Below are 13529 nucleotides of genomic sequence, written 5' to 3' on the forward strand. Positions count from 1 at the left end.
TGCACAGCAAACCACGATGATTCTGGAGACCCTGGTTGCTGATTACTGCAGGGCTCCACCAGATCTATCCAGGCATCTGAAGCGCATCTTCAGCAAACCGATGGTTTGCTCGATTATGGCTCTGGTGGACATGTGGCTGGAGTTGTAGCTCTCCTCAGCTTCGTTGGATGGGCTCCTCAACGGCGTCATTAGCCACGTCCTCAGGGGATAGCCCTTGTCTCCAAGTAGCCATCCGTTAAGTTGGTCTGGCGGACTGAATAGCGGAGGCACACTAGACTGGCGCAGTATGAAGGAGTCATGGCAACTGCCAGGGTACTTGGTACAAACATGCAAAATTTCCTTCTTGTGGTCACACACCAGCTGAACGTTAAGGGAGTGGAAGCCCTTGCGGTTGACAAAAATACCTGGATTGCGATGGGTCGCCTTAAGGGCCACATGTGTGCAGTCAACGACGCCCTGCACCCTTGGAAAGCCTGCCAGATTAGCTAATCCAACTGCTCGATCCTTGGTGAAATGGATGTGATTGTGCGCGATGGCAAAGAGGGCATCGGTTACCTGCGTGATGCAAGTGTGTGAGACCGCCTGGGAGATGCCGCTGATGTCTGCTGCTGATCCCTGGAATGAGTCTGAGGCAAAAAAGTTGAGTGCGGCGATGACTTTGACAGCCACTGGTAAGGCTTGTCCACCTGGTCCTCTGGGCTGCAGGTATTGTTGCAGCATTGCGCAGATGTAACTCACTACTTCTCGCGAAAGTCGGAGCTGCCTTTGGCACTGCTGCTCAGACATGATGAGGTAGCTGACCCGGTGTCTGTAGACCCTGTTTGGGGGGTATCTCCTGCGCCGACGGGCTTCCATGGGCTGGCTCCTTCTGGCCTGTGCAGCTTCAGGTTGGTGAGCAGCAGCCTGGTGCTCCTGTTGCTGCTGCTGTTGGTGCTGCTGTTGTTGTTCCTGGTTCTGCTGGTGCCGCGGCTGGTGCTCGAGCTCATCTAATGCCCAGAAGGGAAGGAAATAAATGGCTCCCATGCTTCTGGTACATGCCTCAGTTGAGGAAGCGCTCTGTGAGGGTGGCGAGAGGGGTTTCCCAGGAGGTCACACTGGAGATGGGTGTCAGGCTGCAAGCTTCCACAGCTGTGGTTATGCCTTCTAAAAGTTCCCCCAGACCTGAGACAACAAAGTCCTGCCACCTGAAAATGATGGCTGATCAAATCGCCTCTTTAATGGTTGACCTGCAGCTGATAGTCAGCAATCCAATAGTGCTCCCGCCAGGTTTCACCATCGTGTTTCCTACCAGGCGTGTTTCACGTGGGAAAAGTGTTAAATTCGCAAGGGCCTTTCAAAATAGGATTATACAGGCTATTTAGTGCTTGTTAAGGGCCTTAACGACCTATCCCACCTGTTGGAGGCGGGATGGAGTCGGGACCATTAGACACGACTGAGTTAAAGTTGTTCGGAGTCGGGAACCAGGCTGGGGGTCCCGCCCGCCAGTTTTCGCGATTTTAACCCCCCACAAGCCTCCAATCTCGCCTCCACGGCCCCTTGAAAATCCAGCCCTATGACTATAACTCAAACAAGGCACCAAGAGGAGGCGACAAGCAAAAACCAGGTTAAAATGCACTGAGTGGCAGTTGGGTACTCACATAAGAACATAAGAAATTGGAGCAGGAGTAGGCCATTCGGCCCCTCGAGCCTGCTCTGCCATTCAATAAGATCATGGCTGATCTTCGAGCTCAACTCCACTTTCCCGCCCGATCTCCATATCCCTTGATTCCCCTAGAGTTTAAAAATCTATCTGTCTCAGCCTTGAATATACTCAACGGCTCAGCATCCACAGCCCTCTGGGGCAGAGAATTCCAAAGATTCACAACCCTCTGAGTGAAGAAATTCCTCCTAATCGCAGTCTTAAATGGCCGACCCCTTATCCTGAGACTATGCCCCCTAGTTCTTGACTCTCCAGCCAGGGGAAACAACCTCTCAGCATCTTCCCTGTCAATCCCCCTCAGAATCTTGTATGTTTCAATGAGATCACCTCTCATTCTTCTAAACTCCAGAGTGTATCGACCCAATCTACTCATCTGGATAGCAAGAACATTGCCTTCCGAAACATAAAAAAGAAAGATGAGCAATTATACAGTGCCTTTCATGACCCCAGGACATCCCAAAGCACTTTACAGCCAATAAAGTACTTTTGAGTGTAGTCACTGCTGTAATGTAGGAAACACGGCAGCCAATTTGTACACAGCAAGCTCCTACAAACAGCAATGAGACAATGGCCAGATAATCAGTTTTTTTTTTAGATAGGTCGTTTAGATTTCTTCCCCGAGACCCTGAATTTTATTTTTCGAACTCGACTTAACGTAAAATGTTTCTGTAATTTGATACGACTATACGGCACATGTATCAACTGAAACAAGACCAGTCAGATTGACCACAGTACTATGTTCCTAGGATATAGAATAATAGAATCAAAGGTTGTTACAGGGCCAGTGATATGTCCCACCAGATTACCGCCCAGGTATTGAAGGCAGAAGTCTAACCCTAACTTTATTGATCAATGCCATCCATTGTTAGGAATTCTTGTTTGTCCTTTTCATCTTTTTCTTCCCCCCCACTGGATCTTCTCAGGCACTGTTTCCTGACAGTGGTTCGCCAACCTGCTCTCAGGCCTCTCCTAACTTTGCTTTTTCATTGATTTTAAAATTCTCATCCTTGTTTTAAAATCCCTCCATGGGCCTCACCCCCTCCCTATCTCTGTAACCTCCTCCAACAACCACAACCCTCCGAGATCTCTGCGCTCCTCTAATTCTGGCCTCTTGCACAGCCCCGATTTTAATCGCTCCACCGTTGGTGGCCATGCCTTCAGCTGCCCAGGCCCTAAGCTCTGGAAATCCCTCCCTAAACCTCTCCGCCTCTCTACCTCTCTCTCCTCTGTTAAGACACTCCTTAAAGCCTACCTCTTTGACCAAGCTTTTGGTCATCTGTCCTAATATCTCCTTATGTGGCTCGGTGTCAAAATTTTGTTTGATAATCACTCTTGTGAAGCACCTTGGGACATTTAGAAACATAGAAACATAGAAGATAGGAGCAGGAGTAGGCCATTCGGCCCCTCGAGCCTGCTCCGCCATTCAATGCGATCATGGCTGATCATCCAAATTCAGCCCCCTGTCCCCTGCCTTCTCCCCATATCCCTTGATCCCTTTAGTCTTAAGAAATATATCTAACTCCTTCTTGAATATATTTAATGAATTGGCCTCAACTGTCTTCTGTGGTAGATAATTCCACAGGTTCACCACTCTCTGGGTGAAGAAATTCCTCCTCATCTCAGTCCTAAATGGCTTACCCCTTATCCTTAGAATGTGACCCCTGGTTCTGGACTCCCCCGCCATCGGGAACAGCCTTCCTGCATCTATTCTGTCTAGTCCTGTTAGAATTTTATAAGTTTCAATGAGATCCCCTTTCATTCTTCTAAACTCTAGCGAATATAAGCCTAATCGACCCAATCTCTCTTCATATGTCATTCCTGTCATCCCAGGTATCAGTCTGGTGAATCTTCGCTGCACTCCTTCCATGGCAAGAACATCCTTCCTCAGATAAGGCGACCAAAACTGCACACAATACTCAAGGTGTGGTCTCACCAAGGCCCTGTACAACTGCAGCAAGACATCCTTACTCCTGTATTCGAATCCTCTCGCTATCAAGGCCAGCATACCATTTGCCTTCTTAACTGCTACATTAGAGATGCTATATAAATACAAGTTGCTGTTGTTGATCATCATGAGGTACATCAATTTACCCAAAACCTACGCATCCTCTGACTTCTCATCCTCCCTTTGAAGACACGCTTGAATCTGTTCAGCATCTTCCTGGCAGACACCTGACTGTGCGAGGAACTGTGGATGAAAGCCCTACCACCGTTTGACTTCAATGCACAAAATAGGCATCATAACGCTCCTAGGCACTCTTAGCTACTCGCTAAGCCTCACAACAACATATTTAATGTGCTCACGTGGGTACAGATGTGCGGAATGCCAGCTGCTCAGGCAGTGATAAACAAAAAAACCTGAAGCTGAAGCCGTAGACCAAAATTAATAAAATGTTACACAAAGCAGAAAACGTTCACTGAACGGCCTAGAAGTTTGGCCATTCGGCCCATTTTCAGGGCTGAAATGGTTCGGTGTGCTAGACAGAAAAGAAAAAAGAAAGACTTTCAATTCTATAGCGCCTTTCACGACCACTGGACGTCCCAAAGCGCTTTACAGCCAATGAAGTACTCTTTGGAGTGTAGTCACTGTTGTAATGCAGGAAACGCGGCAGCCAAATTGCGCACAGCAAGCTCCCACAAACAGCGATGTGATAATGACCAGATCATCTGTTTTAGTGATGTCGATTGAGGGATAAGTATTGGCCAGGACACCAGGGAGAACTCCCCTGCTCTTCTTCAGAATAGTGGCCATGGGATCTTTTACGTCCACCTGAGAGAGCAGACGGGGCCTCGGTTTAATGTCTCATCCGAAAGACGGCACCTCCGACAGTGCAGCACTCCCTCAGCACTGCACTGGGAGTGTCAGCCTAGATTTTTGTGCTCAAATCCCCGGAGTGGGGCTCGAACCCACAACCTTCTGACTCAGAGGCGAGGGAGCTGCCCACTGAGTCACGGCTGACACCTGAAGCCACCAGTGCGCACCAGAAGCCGGAGGCGCGTGGCTCACCGGAAATTGGGCCTCAAGCCTCATCAGCAAATTTCTGGTGAGCTGTGGGCACTTGTCGTGCCTCCAATTTGGGCCGCCGGCCTCGCTGGCATTGGCCCTCAGGTAAGTCCTGGGAGGGGGAAGGAGGAGAACGGGAAGTGGGCTGGTGTGCACCAGCAGCAGCCCACGGTAGTGCTGTGAAGCTGGGAAGTGCATATGAAGGTAAATATTATATCACAGATCACAGAATCACAGAAACCCCACAGTGCAGATAGAGGCCACTTCGGCCCATCGAGCCTGCACCGACACATATCCCACCCGATCCCCGTAACCCCTACACCAACACATATCCCACCCTATCCCCGTAACCCCACGTATTTAATCCCCCTAACACTAAGGGTCAATTTATCATAGCCAATCAACCTAACCCGCACATCTTTGGATATATATAAAAAGAACTTGCCTTTTTGTCGTAGGCCGCTGGTTAGGCCACAAATGCGAGAAAACCAGAGCGGTGCATGTCTGGCGCACTGACCAGTTTAGAAGAGGTGTCCTGAAACAGGCTTAAGCCCCTCATTAACATATGCAAGGGACCTACTGCATGTTTTAGGTGGCTGCCAGGGATGCCTGATTATCCACCGACCCAATACGGAGTTGGATGTATTTCAGGCGTCCTTGGGGCATGGGGTATAGCCCCGCGAAATTGGTAATATTCCGCCCCATTTTATGCCCCAAGAACAGGCGGAGTGCGGTCTAATTTCCCAGTCAGTGTGCACGAGTATCAAGTCATTCTCGCATTTGTGCCTTGGTACCCTAGTTATGTTACAATAAAGCTGTTTCAAAGATTGCATACGCACACAAGTAGTTAACAATTAGTGAGATCAAGGCACTCCAAGTCACATTTTTATTTATCTGCTTACAGAACAACAACAACAACTTGCATTTATATAGTGCCTTTAATGTAGTAAAGCGTCCCAAGGCGCTTCACAGGAGTATTTTAAGACAAAAAAAAAATTGACACCGATCTACATAAGGATAAATTAGGGCAGGTGACCAAAAGCTTGGTCAAAGAGGTAGGTTTTAAAGAGCGTCTTAAAGGAGGAAAGAGAGGTAGAGAGGTTTAGACAGGGAATTCCAGAGCTTAGGGCCCAGGCAACAGAAGGCACGGCCACCAATGGTTGAGCGATTATAATCAGGGATGCTCAAGAGGGCAGAATTAGAGGAGCGCAGATATCTCGGGGGGTTGCGGGGCTGAAGGAGATTGCAGAGATAGGGAGGGGCGAGGCTATGGAGGGATTTGAAAACAAGGATGAGAAATGCAAATGTGTACCGTACATATTTCAAAACTAGTTACTTGTGGTAAATACTACTTCTGCACTGTACTAACAAAAGGAACATTCATAAACAGAGCAAAATGAACATTAACAATGCTCTGTGTTGGTTTATGAAATATAGCATCATTGTTACCTAGAAGTGATTACAAGGCTGTAATCTAATCAAAACATTCAGATGGTTTATATCGAGAATAATGGATGCCTGGGAGTAATTACAAAGCAGTAATTGAATCAAGGGGTTCAGGCAGTTTATATAGATAAAAATGGATACCTTGGTGTGATTACAAGGTGGTAATTGAATCAATGGGGTTGAGATCATTTATATTAAGAACTAGCAGGGGAGCCCCGCGTTGCAGGGCAATTTTGGGGCTGGTGGATGTGTGGGCCGGGAGCCTGGGACTGGATTTGGGTTGTCGGCAGTTTCCAGGGCTTTTTTGGGCCTGGTGGATGTGTGGGCCGGGAGCCTGGGACTGGATTTGGGCTGTCGGCAGTTGGAGAAGCCTAGGCCTGTTTTGCACTGTTTTTTAACCTCAACATTTCTAGCTTTTAATACCTTCAAAGATGAAAGTTAAAGTACTTAAAAAAAATAAGATTTACCAAAAATGTTTTATAAAAAAGAAACTGACCTGGATTAGCAAAGTTGTTAGCTGCCCTGGCTGCTGTATAATGGCTGACAGATCCCTGAGATGAAAACGATTAGTCCTGCCCACACACATCAGGTGACTGAACTGTAGGATTGGTCAATCATCACGGCAGAGGATTGGTTGACCTTGACGTCAGTCATAGAAACATAGAAACATAGAGATAGGAACAGGAGTAGGCCATTCGGCCCTTCGAGCCTGCTCCGCCATTCAATGAGATCATGGCTGATCTTACCAGTTCAGTACCCCGTCCCCGCCTTTTCTCCGTAACCCTTAATCCCCTTAGCCTTCAGAAATATATCCAATTCTCTCTTGAAAATATTTATTGAATTAGCCTTCACAGCCCTCTGTGGCAGGGAATTCCACAGGCTCACCACTCTTTGAGTGAAAAAATTCTTCCTCATCTCTGTTTTAAATGATTTGCCCGCTATTTTTAGACTGTGGCCCCTGGTTCTGTGCTCCCCGGCCATTGGAAACATTCTCTCTGAATTCAGCCTGTCCAGGCCTGCCATAATTTTATATGTTTCGATGAGATCCCCTCTCAATCTTCTAAACTCCAGTGAGTACAAGCCCAAACTATTTAATCTCTCTTCGTAGGTCATTCCCGCCATTCCAGGTATCAGCCTGGTGAATCGCCGTTGCACTCTTTCCATGGCAAGAACATCCTTCCGCAGATGGGGCGACCAAAACTGTACACAATACTCCAGATGCGGTCTCACCAGCACCTTGTACAGCTGTAGTAAGGTATCCCTATTCCTATACTCGAACCCCCTTGATATGAAGGCCAACATACCATTTGCCTTCTTAATCGCCTGTTGCACCTGCATGCTCTCCTTCAGTGACTGGTGCACAAGAACACCCAGGTCCCTCTGCACTTCCCCATCTCCCAATCTATTGCCATTTAGATAATAATCTACCCTCCTGTTTTTACCCCCAAAGTGGATAACCTCGCATTTATCCACATTATAGTGCATCTGCCACGTATCCGCCCATTCCCCCAACCTGTCCAAATCGCACTGTAGCCTCCTGACATCCTCATCAGAGCCCACCCCTCCTCCTAGTTTAGTGTCGTCAGCGAATTTGGAAATATTGCATCCAATTCCCTGATCCAGATCATTTATATATATTGTGAACAGCTGGGGTCCCAGGACAGATCCTTGCGGCACCCCGCTGGTCACTGCCTGCCACTCCGAAAACGAGCCGTTTATTCCAACTCTCTGTTTTCTATCCGCCAGCCAGTTCTCTATCCACGTTAATACTTTGCCCCCAATTCCATGAGCCTTAATTTTGCATGATAATCTTTTGTGTGGAACCTTATCGAAGGCTTTCTGGAAGTCAAGGTACACCACATCCACTGGCTCTCCCCCATCTATTTTACCAGTTACTTCCTCAAAAAATTCCAGCAGATTAGTCAAACACGATTTACCCTTTGTAAATCCATGTTGACTCTGTCCGATCCTTTCCCCATTTGTCAAGTGCTCTGCTATTTTATCCTTAATAATGGACTCTAGCATTTTGCCCACAACCGATGTAAGGCTTACTGGTCTATAATTCCCTGCTTTCTCTCTACCCCCCTTTTTAAATATTGGGGTAACATTAGCTACCCTCCAATCCACGGGTACTGTTCCCGAGTCAATGGAGTTCCGGAAGATGATCCTTAGAGCATCTGCTATCTCCAGGGCCACCTCCTTAAGTACCCTAGGATGTAGTTTATCAGGCCCTGGGGATTTGTCGGCCTTCAGTCCCCTCAACTTACCCAACACCATATCCCTAGAGATACTAATTTCTGTCAGCTCCTCCCTCTCATTAGTCCCCATGTTTGCCGATATTCCTGGGAGGTTATTTGTGTCCTCCTTTGTGAATACAGAACCAAAGTATGAGTTTAATTGGTCTGCCATTTCCTTATTCTCCATTATATATTCTCCCGAATCGGACTGCAAGGGACCGACTTGGGATTTTACCAGTCTTTTCCTCCTGATATACCGATAAAAGCTTTTGCAGTCTGTTGTGTATGTAACCGTTTACCTTTAAGGGAACTATAGAATGTAACCGTTCGCCTTTAAGAGCACTACTTTAGGGTGGCACTATCTATTGGCTCATGTATACTGTAATACCGATAGTGACCACACCAGTATATAAGGGTTGTGATACGTTAACTAGGGCAGAATCGCCCGAGCCGCTGAATAGTAAAGACGTGTTTTATTCTGTTAACAGTGGAGTCTGTGATTATTTATAATACAACCCACAGACTTAACATTGGCGACGAGTCAGGATTCGAACCCTGCGGCAGTTGTTCCACGGCGGCTTCGTCCGAAGACAGGACGTTGAAGAGAGGTTTCAATCCTCACCAGTCTGGAACCGACAGGCTGGAATCGACAGGCATTAGGACCCTGAAGCCTCCATAACCTCGTGGGTAAGCCGCAGCGTTGGCTGCAAAGACAGGGCGATCGCAATCCCTGATAAGAGCCGCGGTGAAACGCGCGAGCGGGTAAGCCAGAGCCCGGGAGGGAGCGAGCAAGAGCCGCGCGAGCGGGTGAGCCAGAGGCCGGGGGCCGCTTTCAAGTGCGAGGCGCAGCCGGGCCATCGATCGCATCCGCTGATAAGGCCCGCACTCGGCCTGAAAGTCAGCGTCGGGGAACGGGTGATAACCGCCATTGAAGTGGGCGGAGAGCGCCGAGAAGCGCGGGAAAACCGCCATCGAAGTGGGCGGGGAGAGCGAGAAGCGCGGGAAAGCCGCCATTTTTCGCGGGGAAACCGCTGAAGAAGAAGGAAGAAGCGGGAAACCGCCATCTTGGAAATTATTAAGAATTTCAGGAAAGTAATAAGATTTTTCAGAAAGGCTGGTGTGTTCTCAAGAAGAGAGGGAAAATAAGTATAAGTACAGCAATACTTGTGGTGTTCTCAAGAAGAGAGAAGAAAATTAATTAGAATTTTCAGAAACAAGAAATAAGTAAAGCAATACTTGTGGTGTTCTCAAGAAGAGAGAAGAAAATTAATTAGAATTTTCAGAAACAAGAAATAAGTAAAGCAATACTGGTGGTGTTCTCAAGAAGAGAAGAAAATTAATAATAAGTAAAGAAATACTTGTGCTGTTCTCGGAAAGAGAAGAAGATGCCTAAGCGAGGAAATATTAATGATTTTAATGCTGAAATAGAAGACAGGGCCACGTATGGGGAACGCATAGGAATATATTGCGTAGCCATATACGCCAAGGCAATAACTTTGTTAAATTCGATGGGAGCAAAAACATACGGGCTCTTGAAACATCTAATAGCACCAGTTAAACCAGTGGACCAGACCTTCGAAGAGAGCGTAGCAGTGCTGAAGGATCACTTGAACCCCACACCGTTGATACTGGCTGAACGATTTAAATTTTACGCCAGAACCCAGAGGCAAGATGAAAGCAATGCGGAATACTTAGTCGAACTGCGTAAGCTAGCGAAATACTGCCAGTTTGGAGGGAATTTGACAGAGGCGCTGCGGGACAAGTTCGTATGCGGCTTGGCCAAAGAAGGAACGCAGAAGCGACTTCTGGAAGAAAACGACCTCACACTGGACAGGGCTGTCCTCATAGCTTCATCGCACGAAGCCGCAGCGAAAGGGACGGCGGAAATGCAGCTAAAGGCGGCGGCACTCGGGGTGGACCAAATGACTGCAAGCATTTCCAAATGCTACCGTTGTGGAAAGACAACGCACGACCAGAATCAGTGCTGGTTTAAGAATCAAGAGTGCAGGAAATGTGGCAAACTGGGTCACATCGCGAAGGTATGCAGGTCCAGAAAGAAGACCAACAAACAAAGGAAGCCACCACCACAAGAAAAGTACAACAAGGTGCATCAGGTGGCTGAAAAGAGTTCAGACGAACAAAATTCAGACTCAGACCCAAACAGCCAGGAGTTGGATAGTCTGAGAATCCACAATGTGGGTAAAGTAACTGATCTACAGACGATCTGGGTCACACTAAAAATAGCTGGAGTCCAAGTACGAATGGAGCTGGACACGGGATCAGCTGTATCAGTCATCAACCAAAAGGACTACCACCGACTATTCTCTCACATACCCTTAAGAAATACCAAGTTCGTATTACAGACATACACGGGGCATCGCGTATACCCCATGGGGAAGATAAGAGTCAAGGTGAGAGATAGGGGTAAAGTACACCCAAGAATGAATTTGTACGTACTACCTGAGGGAGGACCACCACTTCTAGGACGGGAGTGGATCAAGAAAATAGACATGGAATGGCACTACCGACAAGCAATGACGAGTGAGGACTCGGTGCAGACAAGCAGCTCAGACTCTGAGCCGGAAGACGATAAGTCCAGCTTATGTATGAAAAACAAGGTTAACATTAACTCACGGACTAAGGTTGGAAAATCGATGGCGTGCATAAAGACAGAGAATTCTGAGTCTGTTCAAGCTACAGACATATGCATTACGGAGGAACACCAGGCTCGAACTCAACGCTATTTCAAAGTACAACAACAATTAGAACAATTAAGTTACCGCCTCGTACAAGAGATGAAAACAATGAAAAAGTTCTATGACACCGAATGGGAGAGTCTGGAAAGACAACAGAACCTACTGGCTCAAGCAGAGAGCGACCATAGAGCCATCGTGACCAATTACCGATCACATCTCCCTGATGATGTTCAGGGGTTAGAATATTTGCATGATCTAGAGATACAGCAGAAGGGCAAATCACGCTGCACTGAGGATTTTGTTCTGCAATTAGAGACGGAGCTAGTGCAGGCAAAGTTAAGAGAAGTTGAATCACAGGGTGCTCTTAAGGAGATGCAGAAACAAATCTTGGACATGGAAAAGAGAAACGCTTCTTTACCTGATGAGAATAATGTGGCCATGTTGCAAGAGGAGCTTATAGGGGCGAAACTGAAAGAAGCTAAGCAAAGGATGTTGGAACTTGAAACGCAGAACCAAATCAGCGGTAATCAGCTATGTCAAGCAGAGAAGGAGTGCAAGGGTCTACATGAGAAGGTGCAATATCTCTCAGCCCAAAATAAGGGACTACTCACTCAGTTAAATGAAAGTAAACGGGAAATGGCTGAGATGGACTGCAAGAATAAAGAAGAGTTGATGGCAGTGAGACTTCGAGAGGCAGATAGCATAGCAGCCTTGGCTGAACTCCAACAGGAAATTGCGAAAGAAACAAATGAAGAGGAATCTTCAGGAAGCCAGGATTTTATTCCAGTTCTTCTCTACGACTCCTTACAAGCAGAGTGCGAGAAGTTGAAAAAACAGTATGAACAGGCCCAGACTACAATTCTGGAGGGGGTTAACTCAGCAACCTCCGAAAAGCTAGTTTCGTTGGAAGTATATGAGCAACTAAAGGTTGAACATGAGCTAGAGAGCATCGAGGCGCAACTTCTCCAAGCACTGGAAGCCAAAGTACAAGAGGAAGAGAAGATGAAAGCATTGGAGAAAATTATGGATGAAATGGAGGAGTACGCTGAATTACGTCCAGGGGAACAGGAGAATGGGGAAACAGCTACTTCAGTAGAAGGATTAAATAGCCTGATAACGAAATCCCTGAAGGAAGGGAAAGGATTGAACGCACAAATGAGGCCAGGAGGGAAGGAAGGGCAGACATCCGAGGAAGAGCAGGATGAATATGATTGCTTGAAGAAGGGTTTTGACCTGTTGAGTGACACCGAATGTTATGAGGATGTGGTCTGCCCAAATTGTGATGGGAACTCCCAAAGTGCTGAAATCCTGAGGAAGCACTTAAGGTCTAAGGAACATAGAGAGTTGGTGGCGCTACAGATGGCAGCCGGGAAAAGAGCTCGGAGAGTTTCAAAAAGGCAGAAAAGAAAAAGAAGAAGCAGAAAATAATAACTGTTTAAAATATTATTACTTCTACTACCTCAGTCCGAACACTACGAAAGGTGCTAAATTTGTAAAAAAAATCCAGGGACATTATCAAGACAGCCAGTGGGTTGTATAAGTCCGCACTGCTGGTTCAACAGGACGAAAGTACAAGCTGTTAAAAAAAAAAGCTATGGAGGATGCTGTCTGGAACGAATTAATACCAGAGACTGAATTTATGAACTGTTCCCACAGAGACTGAACCTGTAAACTGATTCCACTGAGAGTATGTTTGTAAACTGTTATATGACGTTGACTCCATTGAGAGTATATTTGTAAATTGTTATATGACGTTGACTCCATCGAGAGTATATCTGCAAACTGTTTATATAAAGTTGAAGATTGTATGTTTAACGGGATTCTGTAAGTAATAAGCTAGGAAGGGAGGAGTGTTGTGTATGTAACCGTTTACCTTTAAGGGAACTATAGAATGTAACCGTTCGCCTTTAAGAGCACTACTTTAGGGTGGCACTATCTATTGGCTCATGTATACTGTAATACCGATAGTGACCACACCAGTATATAAGGGTTGTGATACGTTAACTAGGGCAGAATCGCCCGAGCCGCTGAATAGTAAAGACGTGTTTTATTCTGTTAACAGTGGAGTCTGTGATTATTTATAATACAACCCACAGACTTAACACAGTCTGTCTTTATGTTTGCTGCAAGTTTACTTTCGTATTCTATTTTCCCCTTCCTGATTAATCCCTTTGTCCTCTTTTGCTGTATCCTGTACTGCCCCCAATCTTCCGGTCTGGTGCTTTTTTTTGCCAGTTGATATGCCCTTTTTTTTGATTTTATGCTGTCCCTAATTTCCCTCGTTATCCACGGTTGAGTCACCTTTTTAGGTTTATTTTTATGCCAAACCGGTATAAACATGTTCTGGAATTCTTCCATTCTATCTTTGAATGCTTGCCATTGTCTCTCTACTGTCAATCCCCCCAGAAACACCACCCAATCAATCTTACCCAATTCCCGTCTCAGAC

Source organism: Somniosus microcephalus, chromosome 6, assembly GCF_052327205.1.
Source record: "Somniosus microcephalus isolate GS21.2 chromosome 6, FLI_Smic_1.0, whole genome shotgun sequence".
NCBI lineage: Eukaryota > Metazoa > Chordata > Chondrichthyes > Squaliformes > Somniosidae > Somniosus > Somniosus microcephalus.